The 18574-nt window shown below is 44.9% G+C and overlaps 26 non-coding genes across 26 annotated transcripts; all 26 read left to right on the top strand.

The window, feature by feature from the left end:
• The first annotated feature begins 77 nt into the window (after nucleotides 1–77).
• On the top strand, nucleotides 78–150 carry TRNAM-CAU (transfer RNA methionine (anticodon CAU)). The gene has a single exon. It is a non-coding gene; the product is annotated as a tRNA-Met (tRNA).
• A 265-nt stretch (nucleotides 151–415) lies between these two features.
• On the top strand, nucleotides 416–488 carry TRNAM-CAU (transfer RNA methionine (anticodon CAU)). Its single transcript has one exon. It is a non-coding gene; the product is annotated as a tRNA-Met (tRNA).
• Nucleotides 489–752: 264 nt separating this feature from the next.
• On the top strand, nucleotides 753–825 carry TRNAM-CAU (transfer RNA methionine (anticodon CAU)). The gene has a single exon. It is a non-coding gene; the product is annotated as a tRNA-Met (tRNA).
• A 264-nt stretch (nucleotides 826–1089) lies between these two features.
• On the top strand, nucleotides 1090–1162 carry TRNAM-CAU (transfer RNA methionine (anticodon CAU)). Its single transcript has one exon. It is a non-coding gene; the product is annotated as a tRNA-Met (tRNA).
• Nucleotides 1163–3383: 2221 nt separating this feature from the next.
• Nucleotides 3384–3456, top strand: TRNAM-CAU (transfer RNA methionine (anticodon CAU)). Its single transcript has one exon. It is a non-coding gene; the product is annotated as a tRNA-Met (tRNA).
• A 265-nt stretch (nucleotides 3457–3721) lies between these two features.
• On the top strand, nucleotides 3722–3794 carry TRNAM-CAU (transfer RNA methionine (anticodon CAU)). The gene has a single exon. It is a non-coding gene; the product is annotated as a tRNA-Met (tRNA).
• A 264-nt stretch (nucleotides 3795–4058) lies between these two features.
• TRNAM-CAU (transfer RNA methionine (anticodon CAU)) lies at nucleotides 4059–4131 on the top strand. Its single transcript has one exon. It is a non-coding gene; the product is annotated as a tRNA-Met (tRNA).
• Nucleotides 4132–4395: 264 nt separating this feature from the next.
• Nucleotides 4396–4468, top strand: TRNAM-CAU (transfer RNA methionine (anticodon CAU)). Its single transcript has one exon. It is a non-coding gene; the product is annotated as a tRNA-Met (tRNA).
• Nucleotides 4469–6689: 2221 nt separating this feature from the next.
• On the top strand, nucleotides 6690–6762 carry TRNAM-CAU (transfer RNA methionine (anticodon CAU)). Its single transcript has one exon. It is a non-coding gene; the product is annotated as a tRNA-Met (tRNA).
• Nucleotides 6763–7027: 265 nt separating this feature from the next.
• TRNAM-CAU (transfer RNA methionine (anticodon CAU)) lies at nucleotides 7028–7100 on the top strand. The gene has a single exon. It is a non-coding gene; the product is annotated as a tRNA-Met (tRNA).
• A 264-nt stretch (nucleotides 7101–7364) lies between these two features.
• Nucleotides 7365–7437, top strand: TRNAM-CAU (transfer RNA methionine (anticodon CAU)). Its single transcript has one exon. It is a non-coding gene; the product is annotated as a tRNA-Met (tRNA).
• A 264-nt stretch (nucleotides 7438–7701) lies between these two features.
• TRNAM-CAU (transfer RNA methionine (anticodon CAU)) lies at nucleotides 7702–7774 on the top strand. The gene has a single exon. It is a non-coding gene; the product is annotated as a tRNA-Met (tRNA).
• Nucleotides 7775–8041: 267 nt separating this feature from the next.
• TRNAM-CAU (transfer RNA methionine (anticodon CAU)) lies at nucleotides 8042–8114 on the top strand. Its single transcript has one exon. It is a non-coding gene; the product is annotated as a tRNA-Met (tRNA).
• A 264-nt stretch (nucleotides 8115–8378) lies between these two features.
• Nucleotides 8379–8451, top strand: TRNAM-CAU (transfer RNA methionine (anticodon CAU)). Its single transcript has one exon. It is a non-coding gene; the product is annotated as a tRNA-Met (tRNA).
• Nucleotides 8452–8715: 264 nt separating this feature from the next.
• TRNAM-CAU (transfer RNA methionine (anticodon CAU)) lies at nucleotides 8716–8788 on the top strand. The gene has a single exon. It is a non-coding gene; the product is annotated as a tRNA-Met (tRNA).
• Nucleotides 8789–11009: 2221 nt separating this feature from the next.
• TRNAM-CAU (transfer RNA methionine (anticodon CAU)) lies at nucleotides 11010–11082 on the top strand. The gene has a single exon. It is a non-coding gene; the product is annotated as a tRNA-Met (tRNA).
• Nucleotides 11083–11347: 265 nt separating this feature from the next.
• Nucleotides 11348–11420, top strand: TRNAM-CAU (transfer RNA methionine (anticodon CAU)). The gene has a single exon. It is a non-coding gene; the product is annotated as a tRNA-Met (tRNA).
• Nucleotides 11421–11684: 264 nt separating this feature from the next.
• TRNAM-CAU (transfer RNA methionine (anticodon CAU)) lies at nucleotides 11685–11757 on the top strand. The gene has a single exon. It is a non-coding gene; the product is annotated as a tRNA-Met (tRNA).
• A 264-nt stretch (nucleotides 11758–12021) lies between these two features.
• Nucleotides 12022–12094, top strand: TRNAM-CAU (transfer RNA methionine (anticodon CAU)). Its single transcript has one exon. It is a non-coding gene; the product is annotated as a tRNA-Met (tRNA).
• Nucleotides 12095–14315: 2221 nt separating this feature from the next.
• Nucleotides 14316–14388, top strand: TRNAM-CAU (transfer RNA methionine (anticodon CAU)). Its single transcript has one exon. It is a non-coding gene; the product is annotated as a tRNA-Met (tRNA).
• A 265-nt stretch (nucleotides 14389–14653) lies between these two features.
• On the top strand, nucleotides 14654–14726 carry TRNAM-CAU (transfer RNA methionine (anticodon CAU)). Its single transcript has one exon. It is a non-coding gene; the product is annotated as a tRNA-Met (tRNA).
• A 264-nt stretch (nucleotides 14727–14990) lies between these two features.
• On the top strand, nucleotides 14991–15063 carry TRNAM-CAU (transfer RNA methionine (anticodon CAU)). The gene has a single exon. It is a non-coding gene; the product is annotated as a tRNA-Met (tRNA).
• Nucleotides 15064–15327: 264 nt separating this feature from the next.
• TRNAM-CAU (transfer RNA methionine (anticodon CAU)) lies at nucleotides 15328–15400 on the top strand. Its single transcript has one exon. It is a non-coding gene; the product is annotated as a tRNA-Met (tRNA).
• A 2221-nt stretch (nucleotides 15401–17621) lies between these two features.
• On the top strand, nucleotides 17622–17694 carry TRNAM-CAU (transfer RNA methionine (anticodon CAU)). The gene has a single exon. It is a non-coding gene; the product is annotated as a tRNA-Met (tRNA).
• A 265-nt stretch (nucleotides 17695–17959) lies between these two features.
• TRNAM-CAU (transfer RNA methionine (anticodon CAU)) lies at nucleotides 17960–18032 on the top strand. Its single transcript has one exon. It is a non-coding gene; the product is annotated as a tRNA-Met (tRNA).
• Nucleotides 18033–18296: 264 nt separating this feature from the next.
• Nucleotides 18297–18369, top strand: TRNAM-CAU (transfer RNA methionine (anticodon CAU)). Its single transcript has one exon. It is a non-coding gene; the product is annotated as a tRNA-Met (tRNA).
• The last annotated feature ends 205 nt before the right edge of the window (nucleotides 18370–18574 follow it).

Below are 18574 nucleotides of genomic sequence, written 5' to 3'. Positions count from 1 at the left end.
GATGGATCGTATTCTCTCTGGAGTTTTGAGTGTGGAGTTGTGTCACATAATCTTCATCAACAAATCATAAAATCGCAGCCTTCTTAGCGCAGTAGGCAGCGCGTCAGTCTCATAATCTGAAGGTCCTGAGTTCGAGCCTCAGAGAGGGCACAAGTGTTTTTTGTTTCAACAAATACAATTGGACATATTTTTTCTAAACATGAAGAGGAGCATGATGTTCAGTAGACCGCAACGCGGTCCTTGTGAATCACAGGATTGGATTCTTTACTGACGCAGAAAAGAAATATGATTGCCAAATACCAAAGAACCAATTGGGGCTAGCTGCGTTTTATTTGAATATTTCTATCTGGACTTTGTGAGTAGCGTGGTCTCAAATCATGCTCTCCACCAGGTTATCCAAAGAGCCTCCAACGGAGCCTTCTTAGCGCAGTAGGCAGCGCGTCAGTCTCATAATCTGAAGGTCCTGAGTTCGAGCCTCAGAGAGGGCACAAGTGTTTTTTGTTTCAGCAAATTCAATTGGACATATCCTTTCTAAACATGAAGAGGAGAATGATGTTCAGTAGACCGCAACGCGGTCCTTGTGAATCACAGGATTGGATTCTTTACTGACGCAGAAAAGAAATATGATCGCAAAATACCATAGAACCAATGGGGCTAGCTGCATTTTATTTTAATATTTCTATCTGGACTGTGTGAGTAGCGTTGTCTCAGATCTGGTTCTCCACCAAGTTCTCCAAAAATACTCCAGCAGAGCCTTCTTAGCGCAGTAGGCAGCGCGTCAGTCTCATAATCTGAAGGTCCTGAGTTCGAGCCTCAGAGAGGGCACAAGTGTTTTTTGTTTCAGCAAATTCAATTGGACATATCCTTTCTAAACATGAAGAGTAGCATGATGTTCAGTAGACCGCAACGCGGTCCTTGTGAATCAGAGGATTGGATTCTTTACTGACGCAGAAAAGAAATATGATCGCAAAATACCATAGAACCAATGGGGCTAGCTGCATTTTATTTTAATATTTCTATCTGGACTGTGTGAGTAGCGTTGTCTCAGATCTGGTCCTCCACCAAGTTCTCCAAAAATACTCCAGCAGAGCCTTCTTAGCGCAGTAGGCAGCGCGTCAGTCTCATATTCTGAAGGTCCTGAGTTCGAGCCTCAGAGAGGGCACAAGTGTTTTTTGTTTCAGCAAATTCAATTGGACATATCCTTTCTAAACATGAAGAGTAGCATGATGTTCAGTAGACCGCAACGCGGTCCTTGTGAATCAGAGGATTGGATTCTTTACTGACGCAGAAAAGAAATATGATCGCAAAATACCATAGAACCAATGGGGCTAGCTGCATTTTATTTGAATATTTCTATCTGCACTTTGTGAGTAGCGTGGTCTTGGATCTGTTTCTCCACCAGGTTCTCCAAACATACTCCAGCCGAACCTGCTTAGTGCAGTAGGCAGCGCGTCAGTCTCATAATTTGAAGGTCCTGAGTTCTTTCCTCAGAGAAGGCAGGCCTCTTATGTTTCAGGTAATAACTTTTCAAAAACGTTGACAGAATGAGTACAATGTTTGGTATTTTGCAAATGTAAGCAGTCCCTGTGCAAACTTTCTGGCCCTGTGTTCCCACGCCTTCTCCTTGTGCCTTCCAGAGCCCATCAGGTGCACTATGAACTAATGGCAAAACATGGTTGTGCATATAAGGTTGATGCCGCACGAACCCTGCTATGGTTTTTCATATTAATAAGCCTCCGTGCAGTGTCCATCGCCGCCCTAGTGGCGTTATGGCTCTGTAGTTGGTCCGGATAAGCCCAGGGTACCCAGGCCGTAATCTGTAAAGGAAAGAAAAAGGTAAGTGGGGCCAACCAGTGGGGAAAAGAGGGGTCAGTTCAAACAAACAGGTTCTTTCGAATAGAGGTGGGGCAGTTTAAAATGATAAGGTTGCTGGTTGGGATAGCATGGGCGCATACTGATAGAGCCAACGTAGGTCTTTGAGCAAAGATTCAGGAAATAAGGATGGTACATTTTATGGTGTTAGATGCAGTGGGGCAGGTTTACATGAGGGCAGTTTCAGAGAATGAGCAAGTATTTCAAAATGTATTTTCTGGCTGTGTGAGGGACTTGAGAGGTCTTCAAGCAGACCCTTGGAGTATGTTTAAAGTCTCTCACAAAATAAACTCTAGAAAAGACAGGTGGGGCACCCAAGCCTAGCGGCCAAATAGTGAGGCGACTGCATGAAAGGCAAATGCGAAAAGAGGCAAAGAGGGGTAGCACAAGGGGATGCAGCCAATTTCGACACTTCTGTTTCTGGTGATTGTCTTGCCCCTGTGCCCACGAAAGGCTCTGGGGAACGCAGGCACAGTTGCGGCTCAGGCATGGACAGTCTGCAAGGCCCTCCTTCGGCATAATAAAAGTGCCCTTGTGAGCCTGGCTGTGTTTAAATCACACAGCAGGGAATGCAGCTTTCAACTTTCCCTCACTGGCCACGAACGGCCACGAACGGCCAGGTTCTATAGACCAAAAAGCTAGGAGGAACCCTGGCCACTTTTAAATGAGGGTGGGTTTTGAACTACAGTTCCTTCAGGAGCAAAGCCTGGATTGGCCTTCCTGGATGTTCCTGTGGCCCGCTGGATGCTTTAATGGGCTGGATAAAGCGTTCTGGAGGATGGAATCCTCTTGGGTTCAGTCTGGGAACTTCTGGGAGTTCATCTGCATAACCCAGCCCCGTCCACCCTTCTTGACCTGGCCGGCAGTTACCTTGCTCTGTTACTAGAGGGCGCGTTTGGACTCTCTTCATGAACCGTGTGCCTCACAGGTGTGATAATGATGTAGTTTGGGGTTTGTTTTTGTGGCATGCTACCTGTCACCAGCCGCAAGCAGATCAGCATGAGATCTGATGTCAAATAACAGCATAACAAACTGTGACATAATACAAACCTGACATAAGCGATGTAAGCAGCGAGTATAACGAAACCGGCTGAACGCACACAAGAAAACTAAATGATGGAAGTGGAAACACATAATTAATCATGCATATATATATAGGAAAGGAGCAAAACTCTCTGCAAATGGGAAAAAAAGCGACCTGCTTACAAAAGGGACTTTGGGGGAGGAGAATTAAAAACTGGTAAGAAAAAAGGGCTGAAAAGAGTTAGGTATATATCCAGCGAGGGAGGGGTTGGAAGTTTGTGGCATCTTACCTGTTTTGGAGCATATCAAAATAACTAGCTCAAAATTCAAGCATCGAAGGATGGGACTCTTGATTGATGAATGGAAGACATCTGAAGTACAAAACACTATACATTCAAGTGAAGCTTTTCAGATGGATCGTATTCTCTCTGGAGTTTTGAGTGTGGAGTTGTGTCACATAATCTTCATCAACAAATCATAAAATCGCAGCCTTCTTAGCGCAGTAGGCAGCGCGTCAGTCTCATAATCTGAAGGTCCTGAGTTCGAGCCTCAGAGAGGGCACAAGTGTTTTTTGTTTCAACAAATACAATTGGACATATTTTTTCTAAACATGAAGAGGAGCATGATGTTCAGTAGACCGCAACGCGGTCCTTGTGAATCACAGGATTGGATTCTTTACTGACGCAGAAAAGAAATATGATTGCCAAATACCAAAGAACCAATTGGGGCTAGCTGCGTTTTATTTGAATATTTCTATCTGGACTTTGTGAGTAGCGTGGTCTCAAATCATGCTCTCCACCAGGTTATCCAAAGAGCCTCCAACGGAGACTTCTTAGCGCAGTAGGCAGCGCGTCAGTCTCATAATCTGAAGGTCCTGAGTTCGAGCCTCAGAGAGGGCACAAGTGTTTTTTGTTTCAGCAAATTCAATTGGACATATCCTTTCTAAACATGAAGAGGAGAATGATGTTCAGTAGACCGCAACGCGGTCCTTGTGAATCACAGGATTGGATTCTTTACTGACGCAGAAAAGAAATATGATCGCAAAATACCATAGAACCAATGGGGCTAGCTGCATTTTATTTTAATATTTCTATCTGGACTGTGTGAGTAGCGTTGTCTCAGATCTGGTTCTCCACCAAGTTCTCCAAAAATACTCCAGCAGAGCCTTCTTAGCGCAGTAGGCAGCGCGTCAGTCTCATAATCTGAAGGTCCTGAGTTCGAGCCTCAGAGAGGGCACAAGTGTTTTTTGTTTCAGCAAATTCAATTGGACATATCCTTTCTAAACATGAAGAGTAGCATGATGTTCAGTAGACCGCAACGCGGTCCTTGTGAATCAGAGGATTGGATTCTTTACTGACGCAGAAAAGAAATATGATCGCAAAATACCATAGAACCAATGGGGCTAGCTGCATTTTATTTTAATATTTCTATCTGGACTGTGTGAGTAGCGTTGTCTCAGATCTGGTCCTCCACCAAGTTCTCCAAAAATACTCCAGCAGAGCCTTCTTAGCGCAGTAGGCAGCGCGTCAGTCTCATATTCTGAAGGTCCTGAGTTCGAGCCTCAGAGAGGGCACAAGTGTTTTTTGTTTCAGCAAATTCAATTGGACATATCCTTTCTAAACATGAAGAGTAGCATGATGTTCAGTAGACCGCAACGCGGTCCTTGTGAATCAGAGGATTGGATTCTTTACTGACGCAGAAAAGAAATATGATCGCAAAATACCATAGAACCAATGGGGCTAGCTGCATTTTATTTGAATATTTCTATCTGCACTTTGTGAGTAGCGTGGTCTTGGATCTGTTTCTCCACCAGGTTCTCCAAACATACTCCAGCCGAACCTGCTTAGTGCAGTAGGCAGCGCGTCAGTCTCATAATTTGAAGGTCCTGAGTTCTTTCCTCAGAGAAGGCAGGCCTCTTATGTTTCAGGTAATAACTTTTCAAAAATGTTGACAGAATGAGTACAATGTTTGGTATTTTGCAAATGTAAGCAGTCCCTGTGCAAACTTTCTGGCCCTGTGTTCCCACGCCTTCTCCTTGTGCCTTCCAGAGCCCATCAGGTGCACTATGAACTAATGGCAAAACATGGTTGTGCATATAAGGTTGATGCCGCACGAACCCTGCTATGGTTTTTCATATTAATAAGCCTCCGTGCAGTGTCCATCGCCGCCCTAGTGGCGTTATGGCTCTGTAGTTGGTCCGGATAAGCCCAGGGTACCCAGGCCGTAATCTGTAAAGGAAAGAAAAAGGTAAGTGGGGCCAACCAGTGGGGAAAAGAGGGGTCAGTTCAAACAAACAGGTTCTTTCGAATAGAGGTGGGGCAGTTTAAAATGATAAGGTTGCTGGTTGGGATAGCATGGGCGCATACTGATAGAGCCAACGTAGGTCTTTGAGCAAAGATTCAGGAAATAAGGATGGTACATTTTATGGTGTTAGATGCAGTGGGGCAGGTTTACATGAGGGCAGTTTCAGAGAATGAGCAAGTATTTCAAAATGTATTTTCTGGCTGTGTGAGGGACTTGAGAGGTCTTCAAGCAGACCCTTGGAGTATGTTTAAAGTCTCTCACAAAATAAACTCTAGAAAAGACAGGTGGGGCACCCAAGCCTAGCGGCCAAATAGTGAGGCGACTGCATGAAAGGCAAATGCGAAAAGAGGCAAAGAGGGGTAGCACAAGGGGATGCAGCCAATTTCGACACTTCTGTTTCTGGTGATTGTCTTGCCCCTGTGCCCACGAAAGGCTCTGGGGAACGCAGGCACAGTTGCGGCTCAGGCATGGACAGTCTGCAAGGCCCTCCTTCGGCATAATAAAAGTGCCCTTGTGAGCCTGGCTGTGTTTAAATCACACAGCAGGGAATGCAGCTTTCAACTTTCCCTCACTGGCCACGAACGGCCACGAACGGCCAGGTTCTATAGACCAAAAAGCTAGGAGGAACCCTGGCCACTTTTAAATGAGGGTGGGTTTTGAACTACAGTTCCTTCAGGAGCAAAGCCTGGATTGGCCTTCCTGGATGTTCCTGTGGCCCGCTGGATGCTTTAATGGGCTGGATAAAGCGTTCTGGAGGATGGAATCCTCTTGGGTTCAGTCTGGGAACTTCTGGGAGTTCATCTGCATAACCCAGCCCCGTCCACCCTTCTTGACCTGGCCGGCAGTTACCTTGCTCTGTTACTAGAGGGCGCGTTTGGACTCTCTTCATGAACCGTGTGCCTCACAGGTGTGATAATGATGTAGTTTGGGGTTTGTTTTTGTGGCATGCTACCTGTCACCAGCCGCAAGCAGATCAGCATGAGATCTGATGTCAAATAACAGCATAACAAACTGTGACATAATACAAACCTGACATAAGCGATGTAAGCAGCGAGTATAACGAAACCGGCTGAACGCACACAAGAAAACTAAATGATGGAAGTGGAAACACATAATTAATCATGCATATATATATAGGAAAGGAGCAAAACTCTCTGCAAATGGGAAAAAAAGCGACCTGCTTACAAAAGGGACTTTGGGGGAGGAGAATTAAAAACTGGTAAGAAAAAAGGGCTGAAAAGAGTTAGGTATATATCCAGCGAGGGAGGGGTTGGAAGTTTGTGGCATCTTACCTGTTTTGGAGCATATCAAAATAACTAGCTCAAAATTCAAGCATCGAAGGATGGGACTCTTGATTGATGAATGGAAGACATCTGAAGTACAAAACACTATACATTCAAGTGAAGCTTTTCAGATGGATCGTATTCTCTCTGGAGTTTTGAGTGTGGAGTTGTGTCACATAATCTTCATCAACAAATCATAAAATCGCAGCCTTCTTAGCGCAGTAGGCAGCGCGTCAGTCTCATAATCTGAAGGTCCTGAGTTCGAGCCTCAGAGAGGGCACAAGTGTTTTTTGTTTCAACAAATACAATTGGACATATTTTTTCTAAACATGAAGAGGAGCATGATGTTCAGTAGACCGCAACGCGGTCCTTGTGAATCACAGGATTGGATTCTTTACTGACGCAGAAAAGAAATATGATTGCCAAATACCAAAGAACCAATTGGGGCTAGCTGCGTTTTATTTGAATATTTCTATCTGGACTTTGTGAGTAGCGTGGTCTCAAATCATGCTCTCCACCAGGTTATCCAAAGAGCCTCCAACGGAGCCTTCTTAGCGCAGTAGGCAGCGCGTCAGTCTCATAATCTGAAGGTCCTGAGTTCGAGCCTCAGAGAGGGCACAAGTGTGTTTTGTTTCAGCAAATTCAATTGGACATATCCTTTCTAAACATGAAGAGGAGAATGATGTTCAGTAGACCGCAACGCGGTCCTTGTGAATCACAGGATTGGATTCTTTACTGACGCAGAAAAGAAATATGATCGCAAAATACCATAGAACCAATGGGGCTAGCTGCATTTTATTTTAATATTTCTATCTGGACTGTGTGAGTAGCGTTGTCTCAGATCTGGTTCTCCACCAAGTTCTCCAAAAATACTCCAGCAGAGCCTTCTTAGCGCAGTAGGCAGCGCGTCAGTCTCATAATCTGAAGGTCCTGAGTTCGAGCCTCAGAGAGGGCACAAGTGTTTTTTGTTTCAGCAAATTCAATTGGACATTACCTTTCTAAACATGAAGAGGAGCATGATGTTCAGTAGACCGCAACGCGGTCCTTGTGAATCAGAGGATTGGATTCTTTACTGACGCAGAAAAGAAATATGATCGCAAAATACCATAGAACCAATGGGGCTAGCTGCATTTTATTTTAATATTTCTATCTGGACTGTGTGAGTAGCGTTGTCTCAGATCTGGTTCTCCACCAAGTTCTCCAAAAATACTCCAGCAGAGCCTTCTTAGCGCAGTAGGCAGCGCGTCAGTCTCATAATCTGAAGGTCCTGAGTTCGAGCCTCAGAGAGGGCACAAGTGTTTTTTGTGTTTCAGCAAATTCAATTGGACATATCCTTTCTAAACATGAAGAGGAGCATGATGTTCAGTAGACCGCAACGCGGTCCTTGTGAATCACAGGATTGGATTCTTTACTGACGCAGAAAAGAAATATGATTGCCAAATACCAAAGAACCAATTGGGGCTAGCTGCGTTTTATTTGAATATTTCTATCTGGACTTTGTGAGTAGCGTGGTCTCAAATCATGCTCTCCACCAGGTTATCCAAAGAGCCTCCAACGGAGCCTTCTTAGCGCAGTAGGCAGCGCGTCAGTCTCATAATCTGAAGGTCCTGCGTTCGAGCCTCAGAGAGGGCACAAGTGTTTTTTGTTTCAGCAAATTCAATTGGACATATCCTTTCTAAACATGAAGAGGAGCATGATGTTCAGTAGACCGCAACGCGGTCCTTGTGAATCACAGGATTGGATTCTTTACTGACGCAGAAAAGAAATATGATCGCAAAATACCATAGAACCAATGGGGCTAGCTGCATTTTATTTTAATATTTCTATCTGGACTGTGTGAGTAGCGTTGTCTCAGATCTGGTTCTCCACCAAGTTCTCCAAAAATACTCCAGCAGAGCCTTCTTAGCGCAGTAGGCAGCGCGTCAGTCTCATAATCTGAAGGTCCTGAGTTCGAGCCTCAGAGAGGGCACAAGTGTTTTTTGTTTCAGCAAATTCAATTGGACATATCCTTTCTAAACATGAAGAGTAGCATGATGTTCAGTAGACCGCAACGCGGTCCTTGTGAATCAGAGGATTGGATTCTTTACTGACGCAGAAAAGAAATATGATCGCAAAATACCATAGAACCAATGGGGCTAGCTGCATTTTATTTTAATATTTCTATCTGGACTGTGTGAGTAGCGTTGTCTCAGATCTGGTCCTCCACCAAGTTCTCCAAAAATACTCCAGCAGAGCCTTCTTAGCGCAGTAGGCAGCGCGTCAGTCTCATAATCTGAAGGTCCTGAGTTCGAGCCTCAGAGAGGGCACAAGTGTTTTTTGTTTCAGCAAATTCAATTGGACATATCCTTTCTAAACATGAAGAGTAGCATGATGTTCAGTAGACCGCAACGCGGTCCTTGTGAATCAGAGGATTGGATTCTTTACTGACGCAGAAAAGAAATATGATCGCAAAATACCATAGAACCAATGGGGCTAGCTGCATTTTATTTGAATATTTCTATCTGCACTTTGTGAGTAGCGTGGTCTTGGATCTGTTTCTCCACCAGGTTCTCCAAACATACTCCAGCCGAACCTGCTTAGTGCAGTAGGCAGCGCGTCAGTCTCATAATTTGAAGGTCCTGAGTTCTTTCCTCAGAGAAGGCAGGCCTCTTATGTTTCAGGTAATAACTTTTCAAAAACGTTGACAGAATGAGTACAATGTTTGGTATTTTGCAAATGTAAGCAGTCCCTGTGCAAACTTTCTGGCCCTGTGTTCCCACGCCTTCTCCTTGTGCCTTCCAGAGCCCATCAGGTGCACTATGAACTAATGGCAAAACATGGTTGTGCATATAAGGTTGATGCCGCACGAACCCTGCTATGGTTTTTCATATTAATAAGCCTCCGTGCAGTGTCCATCGCCGCCCTAGTGGCGTTATGGCTCTGTAGTTGGTCCGGATAAGCCCAGGGTACCCAGGCCGTAATCTGTAAAGGAAAGAAAAAGGTAAGTGGGGCCAACCAGTGGGGAAAAGAGGGGTCAGTTCAAACAAACAGGTTCTTTCGAATAGAGGTGGGGCAGTTTAAAATGATAAGGTTGCTGGTTGGGATAGCATGGGCGCATACTGATAGAGCCAACGTAGGTCTTTGAGCAAAGATTCAGGAAATAAGGATGGTACATTTTATGGTGTTAGATGCAGTGGGGCAGGTTTACATGAGGGCAGTTTCAGAGAATGAGCAAGTATTTCAAAATGTATTTTCTGGCTGTGTGAGGGACTTGAGAGGTCTTCAAGCAGACCCTTGGAGTATGTTTAAAGTCTCTCACAAAATAAACTCTAGAAAAGACAGGTGGGGCACCCAAGCCTAGCGGCCAAATAGTGAGGCGACTGCATGAAAGGCAAATGCGAAAAGAGGCAAAGAGGGGTAGCACAAGGGGATGCAGCCAATTTCGACACTTCTGTTTCTGGTGATTGTCTTGCCCCTGTGCCCACGAAAGGCTCTGGGGAACGCAGGCACAGTTGCGGCTCAGGCATGGACAGTCTGCAAGGCCCTCCTTCGGCATAATAAAAGTGCCCTTGTGAGCCTGGCTGTGTTTAAATCACACAGCAGGGAATGCAGCTTTCAACTTTCCCTCACTGGCCACGAACGGCCACGAACGGCCAGGTTCTATAGACCAAAAAGCTAGGAGGAACCCTGGCCACTTTTAAATGAGGGTGGGTTTTGAACTACAGTTCCTTCAGGAGCAAAGCCTGGATTGGCCTTCCTGGATGTTCCTGTGGCCCGCTGGATGCTTTAATGGGCTGGATAAAGCGTTCTGGAGGATGGAATCCTCTTGGGTTCAGTCTGGGAACTTCTGGGAGTTCATCTGCATAACCCAGCCCCGTCCACCCTTCTTGACCTGGCCGGCAGTTACCTTGCTCTGTTACTAGAGGGCGCGTTTGGACTCTCTTCATGAACCGTGTGCCTCACAGGTGTGATAATGATGTAGTTTGGGGTTTGTTTTTGTGGCATGCTACCTGTCACCAGCCGCAAGCAGATCAGCATGAGATCTGATGTCAAATAACAGCATAACAAACTGTGACATAATACAAACCTGACATAAGCGATGTAAGCAGCGAGTATAACGAAACCGGCTGAACGCACACAAGAAAACTAAATGATGGAAGTGGAAACACATAATTAATCATGCATATATATATAGGAAAGGAGCAAAACTCTCTGCAAATGGGAAAAAAAGCGACCTGCTTACAAAAGGGACTTTGGGGGAGGAGAATTAAAAACTGGTAAGAAAAAAGGGCTGAAAAGAGTTAGGTATATATCCAGCGAGGGAGGGGTTGGAAGTTTGTGGCATCTTACCTGTTTTGGAGCATATCAAAATAACTAGCTCAAAATTCAAGCATCGAAGGATGGGACTCTTGATTGATGAATGGAAGACATCTGAAGTACAAAACACTATACATTCAAGTGAAGCTTTTCAGATGGATCGTATTCTCTCTGGAGTTTTGAGTGTGGAGTTGTGTCACATAATCTTCATCAACAAATCATAAAATCGCAGCCTTCTTAGCGCAGTAGGCAGCGCGTCAGTCTCATAATCTGAAGGTCCTGAGTTCGAGCCTCAGAGAGGGCACAAGTGTTTTTTGTTTCAACAAATACAATTGGACATATTTTTTCTAAACATGAAGAGGAGCATGATGTTCAGTAGACCGCAACGCGGTCCTTGTGAATCACAGGATTGGATTCTTTACTGACGCAGAAAAGAAATATGATTGCCAAATACCAAAGAACCAATTGGGGCTAGCTGCGTTTTATTTGAATATTTCTATCTGGACTTTGTGAGTAGCGTGGTCTCAAATCATGCTCTCCACCAGGTTATCCAAAGAGCCTCCAACGGAGCCTTCTTAGCGCAGTAGGCAGCGCGTCAGTCTCATAATCTGAAGGTCCTGAGTTCGAGCCTCAGAGAGGGCACAAGTGTTTTTTGTTTCAGCAAATTCAATTGGACATATCCTTTCTAAACATGAAGAGGAGAATGATGTTCAGTAGACCGCAACGCGGTCCTTGTGAATCACAGGATTGGATTCTTTACTGACGCAGAAAAGAAATATGATCGCAAAATACCATAGAACCAATGGGGCTAGCTGCATTTTATTTTAATATTTCTATCTGGACTGTGTGAGTAGCGTTGTCTCAGATCTGGTTCTCCACCAAGTTCTCCAAAAATACTCCAGCAGAGCCTTCTTAGCGCAGTAGGCAGCGCGTCAGTCTCATAATCTGAAGGTCCTGAGTTCGAGCCTCAGAGAGGGCACAAGTGTTTTTTGTTTCAGCAAATTCAATTGGACATATCCTTTCTAAACATGAAGAGTAGCATGATGTTCAGTAGACCGCAACGCGGTCCTTGTGAATCAGAGGATTGGATTCTTTACTGACGCAGAAAAGAAATATGATCGCAAAATACCATAGAACCAATGGGGCTAGCTGCATTTTATTTTAATATTTCTATCTGGACTGTGTGAGTAGCGTTGTCTCAGATCTGGTCCTCCACCAAGTTCTCCAAAAATACTCCAGCAGAGCCTTCTTAGCGCAGTAGGCAGCGCGTCAGTCTCATATTCTGAAGGTCCTGAGTTCGAGCCTCAGAGAGGGCACAAGTGTTTTTTGTTTCAGCAAATTCAATTGGACATATCCTTTCTAAACATGAAGAGTAGCATGATGTTCAGTAGACCGCAACGCGGTCCTTGTGAATCAGAGGATTGGATTCTTTACTGACGCAGAAAAGAAATATGATCGCAAAATACCATAGAACCAATGGGGCTAGCTGCATTTTATTTGAATATTTCTATCTGCACTTTGTGAGTAGCGTGGTCTTGGATCTGTTTCTCCACCAGGTTCTCCAAACATACTCCAGCCGAACCTGCTTAGTGCAGTAGGCAGCGCGTCAGTCTCATAATTTGAAGGTCCTGAGTTCTTTCCTCAGAGAAGGCAGGCCTCTTATGTTTCAGGTAATAACTTTTCAAAAATGTTGACAGAATGAGTACAATGTTTGGTATTTTGCAAATGTAAGCAGTCCCTGTGCAAACTTTCTGGCCCTGTGTTCCCACGCCTTCTCCTTGTGCCTTCCAGAGCCCATCAGGTGCACTATGAACTAATGGCAAAACATGGTTGTGCATATAAGGTTGATGCCGCACGAACCCTGCTATGGTTTTTCATATTAATAAGCCTCCGTGCAGTGTCCATCGCCGCCCTAGTGGCGTTATGGCTCTGTAGTTGGTCCGGATAAGCCCAGGGTACCCAGGCCGTAATCTGTAAAGGAAAGAAAAAGGTAAGTGGGGCCAACCAGTGGGGAAAAGAGGGGTCAGTTCAAACAAACAGGTTCTTTCGAATAGAGGTGGGGCAGTTTAAAATGATAAGGTTGCTGGTTGGGATAGCATGGGCGCATACTGATAGAGCCAACGTAGGTCTTTGAGCAAAGATTCAGGAAATAAGGATGGTACATTTTATGGTGTTAGATGCAGTGGGGCAGGTTTACATGAGGGCAGTTTCAGAGAATGAGCAAGTATTTCAAAATGTATTTTCTGGCTGTGTGAGGGACTTGAGAGGTCTTCAAGCAGACCCTTGGAGTATGTTTAAAGTCTCTCACAAAATAAACTCTAGAAAAGACAGGTGGGGCACCCAAGCCTAGCGGCCAAATAGTGAGGCGACTGCATGAAAGGCAAATGCGAAAAGAGGCAAAGAGGGGTAGCACAAGGGGATGCAGCCAATTTCGACACTTCTGTTTCTGGTGATTGTCTTGCCCCTGTGCCCACGAAAGGCTCTGGGGAACGCAGGCACAGTTGCGGCTCAGGCATGGACAGTCTGCAAGGCCCTCCTTCGGCATAATAAAAGTGCCCTTGTGAGCCTGGCTGTGTTTAAATCACACAGCAGGGAATGCAGCTTTCAACTTTCCCTCACTGGCCACGAACGGCCACGAACGGCCAGGTTCTATAGACCAAAAAGCTAGGAGGAACCCTGGCCACTTTTAAATGAGGGTGGGTTTTGAACTACAGTTCCTTCAGGAGCAAAGCCTGGATTGGCCTTCCTGGATGTTCCTGTGGCCCGCTGGATGCTTTAATGGGCTGGATAAAGCGTTCTGGAGGATGGAATCCTCTTGGGTTCAGTCTGGGAACTTCTGGGAGTTCATCTGCATAACCCAGCCCCGTCCACCCTTCTTGACCTGGCCGGCAGTTACCTTGCTCTGTTACTAGAGGGCGCGTTTGGACTCTCTTCATGAACCGTGTGCCTCACAGGTGTGATAATGATGTAGTTTGGGGTTTGTTTTTGTGGCATGCTACCTGTCACCAGCCGCAAGCAGATCAGCATGAGATCTGATGTCAAATAACAGCATAACAAACTGTGACATAATACAAACCTGACATAAGCGATGTAAGCAGCGAGTATAACGAAACCGGCTGAACGCACACAAGAAAACTAAATGATGGAAGTGGAAACACATAATTAATCATGCATATATATATAGGAAAGGAGCAAAACTCTCTGCAAATGGGAAAAAAAGCGACCTGCTTACAAAAGGGACTTTGGGGGAGGAGAATTAAAAACTGGTAAGAAAAAAGGGCTGAAAAGAGTTAGGTATATATCCAGCGAGGGAGGGGTTGGAAGTTTGTGGCATCTTACCTGTTTTGGAGCATATCAAAATAACTAGCTCAAAATTCAAGCATCGAAGGATGGGACTCTTGATTGATGAATGGAAGACATCTGAAGTACAAAACACTATACATTCAAGTGAAGCTTTTCAGATGGATCGTATTCTCTCTGGAGTTTTGAGTGTGGAGTTGTGTCACATAATCTTCATCAACAAATCATAAAATCGCAGCCTTCTTAGCGCAGTAGGCAGCGCGTCAGTCTCATAATCTGAAGGTCCTGAGTTCGAGCCTCAGAGAGGGCACAAGTGTTTTTTGTTTCAACAAATACAATTGGACATATTTTTTCTAAACATGAAGAGGAGCATGATGTTCAGTAGACCGCAACGCGGTCCTTGTGAATCACAGGATTGGATTCTTTACTGACGCAGAAAAGAAATATGATTGCCAAATACCAAAGAACCAATTGGGGCTAGCTGCGTTTTATTTGAATATTTCTATCTGGACTTTGTGAGTAGCGTGGTCTCAAATCATGCTCTCCACCAGGTTATCCAAAGAGCCTCCAACGGAGCCTTCTTAGCGCAGTAGGCAGCGCGTCAGTCTCATAATCTGAAGGTCCTGAGTTCGAGCCTCAGAGAGGGCACAAGTGTTTTTTGTTTCAGCAAATTCAATTGGACATATCCTTTCTAAACATGAAGAGGAGAATGATGTTCAGTAGACCGCAACGCGGTCCTTGTGAATCACAGGATTGGATTCTTTACTGACGCAGAAAAGAAATATGATCGCAAAATACCATAGAACCAATGGGGCTAGCTGCATTTTATTTTAATATTTCTATCTGGACTGTGTGAGTAGCGTTGTCTCAGATCTGGTTCTCCACCAAGTTCTCCAAAAATACTCCAGCAGAGCCTTCTTAGCGCAGTAGGCAGCGCGTCAGTCTCATAATCTGAAGGTCCTGAGTTCGAGCCTCAGAGAGGGCACAAGTGTTTTTTGTTTCAGCAAATTCAATTGGACATATCCTTTCTAAACATGAAGAGTAGCATGATGTTCAGTAGACCGCAACGCGGTCCTTGTGAATCAGAGGATTGGATTCTTTACTGACGCAGAAAAGAAATATGATCGCAAAATACCATAGAACCAATGGGGCTAGCTGCATTTTATTTTAATATTTCTATCTGGACTGTGTGAGTAGCGTTGTCTCAGATCTGGTCCTCCACCAAGTTCTCCAAAAATACTCCAGCAGAGCCTTCTTAGCGCAGTAGGCAGCGCGTCAGTCTCATATTCTGAAGGTCCTGAGTTCGAGCCTCAGAGAGGGCACAAGTGTTTTTTGTTTCAGCAAATTCAATTGGACATATCCTTTCTAAACATGAAGAGTAGCATGATGTTCAGTAGACCGCAACGCGGTCCTTGTGAATCAGAGGATTGGATTCTTTACTGACGCAGAAAAGAAATATGATCGCAAAATACCATAGAACCAATGGGGCTAGCTGCATTTTATTTGAATATTTCTATCTGCACTTTGTGAGTAGCGTGGTCTTGGATCTGTTTCTCCACCAGGTTCTCCAAACATACTCCAGCCGAACCTGCTTAGTGCAGTAGGCAGCGCGTCAGTCTCATAATTTGAAGGTCCTGAGTTCTTTCCTCAGAGAAGGCAGGCCTCTTATGTTTCAGGTAATAACTTTTCAAAAACGTTGACAGAATGAGTACAATGTTTGGTATTTTGCAAATGTAAGCAGTCCCTGTGCAAACTTTCTGGCCCTGTGTTCCCACGCCTTCTCCTTGTGCCTTCCAGAGCCCATCAGGTGCACTATGAACTAATGGCAAAACATGGTTGTGCATATAAGGTTGATGCCGCACGAACCCTGCTATGGTTTTTCATATTAATAAGCCTCCGTGCAGTGTCCATCGCCGCCCTAGTGGCGTTATGGCTCTGTAGTTGGTCCGGATAAGCCCAGGGTACCCAGGCCGTAATCTGTAAAGGAAAGAAAAAGGTAAGTGGGGCCAACCAGTGGGGAAAAGAGGGGTCAGTTCAAACAAACAGGTTCTTTCGAATAGAGGTGGGGCAGTTTAAAATGATAAGGTTGCTGGTTGGGATAGCATGGGCGCATACTGATAGAGCCAACGTAGGTCTTTGAGCAAAGATTCAGGAAATAAGGATGGTACATTTTATGGTGTTAGATGCAGTGGGGCAGGTTTACATGAGGGCAGTTTCAGAGAATGAGCAAGTATTTCAAAATGTATTTTCTGGCTGTGTGAGGGACTTGAGAGGTCTTCAAGCAGACCCTTGGAGTATGTTTAAAGTCTCTCACAAAATAAACTCTAGAAAAGACAGGTGGGGCACCCAAGCCTAGCGGCCAAATAGTGAGGCGACTGCATGAAAGGCAAATGCGAAAAGAGGCAAAGAGGGGTAGCACAAGGGGATGCAGCCAATTTCGACACTTCTGTTTCTGGTGATTGTCTTGCCCCTGTGCCCACGAAAGGCTCTGGGGAACGCAGGCACAGTTGCGGCTCAGGCATGGACAGTCTGCAAGGCCCTCCTTCGGCATAATAAAAGTGCCCTTGTGAGCCTGGCTGTGTTTAAATCACACAGCAGGGAATGCAGCTTTCAACTTTCCCTCACTGGCCACGAACGGCCACGAACGGCCAGGTTCTATAGACCAAAAAGCTAGGAGGAACCCTGGCCACTTTTAAATGAGGGTGGGTTTTGAACTACAGTTCCTTCAGGAGCAAAGCCTGGATTGGCCTTCCTGGATGTTCCTGTGGCCCGCTGGATGCTTTAATGGGCTGGATAAAGCGTTCTGGAGGATGGAATCCTCTTGGGTTCAGTCTGGGAACTTCTGGGAGTTCATCTGCATAACCCAGCCCCGTCCACCCTTCTTGACCTGGCCGGCAGTTACCTTGCTCTGTTACTAGAGGGCGCGTTTGGACTCTCTTCATGAACCGTGTGCCTCACAGGTGTGATAATGATGTAGTTTGGGGTTTGTTTTTGTGGCATGCTACCTGTCACCAGCCGCAAGCAGATCAGCATGAGATCTGATGTCAAATAACAGCATAACAAACTGTGACATAATACAAACCTGACATAAGCGATGTAAGCAGCGAGTATAACGAAACCGGCTGAACGCACACAAGAAAACTAAATGATGGAAGTGGAAACACATAATTAATCATGCATATATATATAGGAAAGGAGCAAAACTCTCTGCAAATGGGAAAAAAAGCGACCTGCTTACAAAAGGGACTTTGGGGGAGGAGAATTAAAAACTGGTAAGAAAAAAGGGCTGAAAAGAGTTAGGTATATATCCAGCGAGGGAGGGGTTGGAAGTTTGTGGCATCTTACCTGTTTTGGAGCATATCAAAATAACTAGCTCAAAATTCAAGCATCGAAGGATGGGACTCTTGATTGATGAATGGAAGACATCTGAAGTACAAAACACTATACATTCAAGTGAAGCTTTTCAGATGGATCGTATTCTCTCTGGAGTTTTGAGTGTGGAGTTGTGTCACATAATCTTCATCAACAAATCATAAAATCGCAGCCTTCTTAGCGCAGTAGGCAGCGCGTCAGTCTCATAATCTGAAGGTCCTGAGTTCGAGCCTCAGAGAGGGCACAAGTGTTTTTTGTTTCAACAAATACAATTGGACATATTTTTTCTAAACATGAAGAGGAGCATGATGTTCAGTAGACCGCAACGCGGTCCTTGTGAATCACAGGATTGGATTCTTTACTGACGCAGAAAAGAAATATGATTGCCAAATACCAAAGAACCAATTGGGGCTAGCTGCGTTTTATTTGAATATTTCTATCTGGACTTTGTGAGTAGCGTGGTCTCAAATCATGCTCTCCACCAGGTTATCCAAAGAGCCTCCAACGGAGCCTTCTTAGCGCAGTAGGCAGCGCGTCAGTCTCATAATCTGAAGGTCCTGAGTTCGAGCCTCAGAGAGGGCACAAGTGTTTTTTGTTTCAGCAAATTCAATTGGACATATCCTTTCTAAACATGAAGAGGAGAATGATGTTCAGTAGACCGCAACGCGGTCCTTGTGAATCACAGGATTGGATTCTTTACTGACGCAGAAAAGAAATATGATCGCAAAATACCATAGAACCAATGGGGCTAGCTGCATTTTATTTTAATATTTCTATCTGGACTGTGTGAGTAGCGTTGTCTCAGATCTGGTTCTCCACCAAGTTCTCCAAAAATACTCCAGCAGAGCCTTCTTAGCGCAGTAGGCAGCGCGTCAGTCTCATAATCTGAAGGTCCTGAGTTCGAGCCTCAGAGAGGGCACAAGTGTTTTTTGTTTCAGCAAATTCAATTGGACATATCCTTTCTAAACATGAAGAGTAGCATGATGTTCAGTAGACCGCAACGCGGTCCTTGTGAATCAGAGGATTGGATTCTTTACTGACGCAGAAAAGAAATATGATCGCAAAATACCATAGAACCAATGGGGCTAGCTGCATTTTATTTTAATATTTCTATCTGGACTGTG

The sequence above is a fragment of the Ambystoma mexicanum genome, chromosome 4p (genome assembly GCF_040938575.1).
Source record: "Ambystoma mexicanum isolate Mex_15411 chromosome 4p, UKY_AmexF1_1, whole genome shotgun sequence".
Classification (NCBI taxonomy): domain Eukaryota; kingdom Metazoa; phylum Chordata; class Amphibia; order Caudata; family Ambystomatidae; genus Ambystoma; species Ambystoma mexicanum.
Note: the sequence above shows the minus strand (reverse complement) of the source record. Positions and strands in the feature narration are given on the sequence as shown.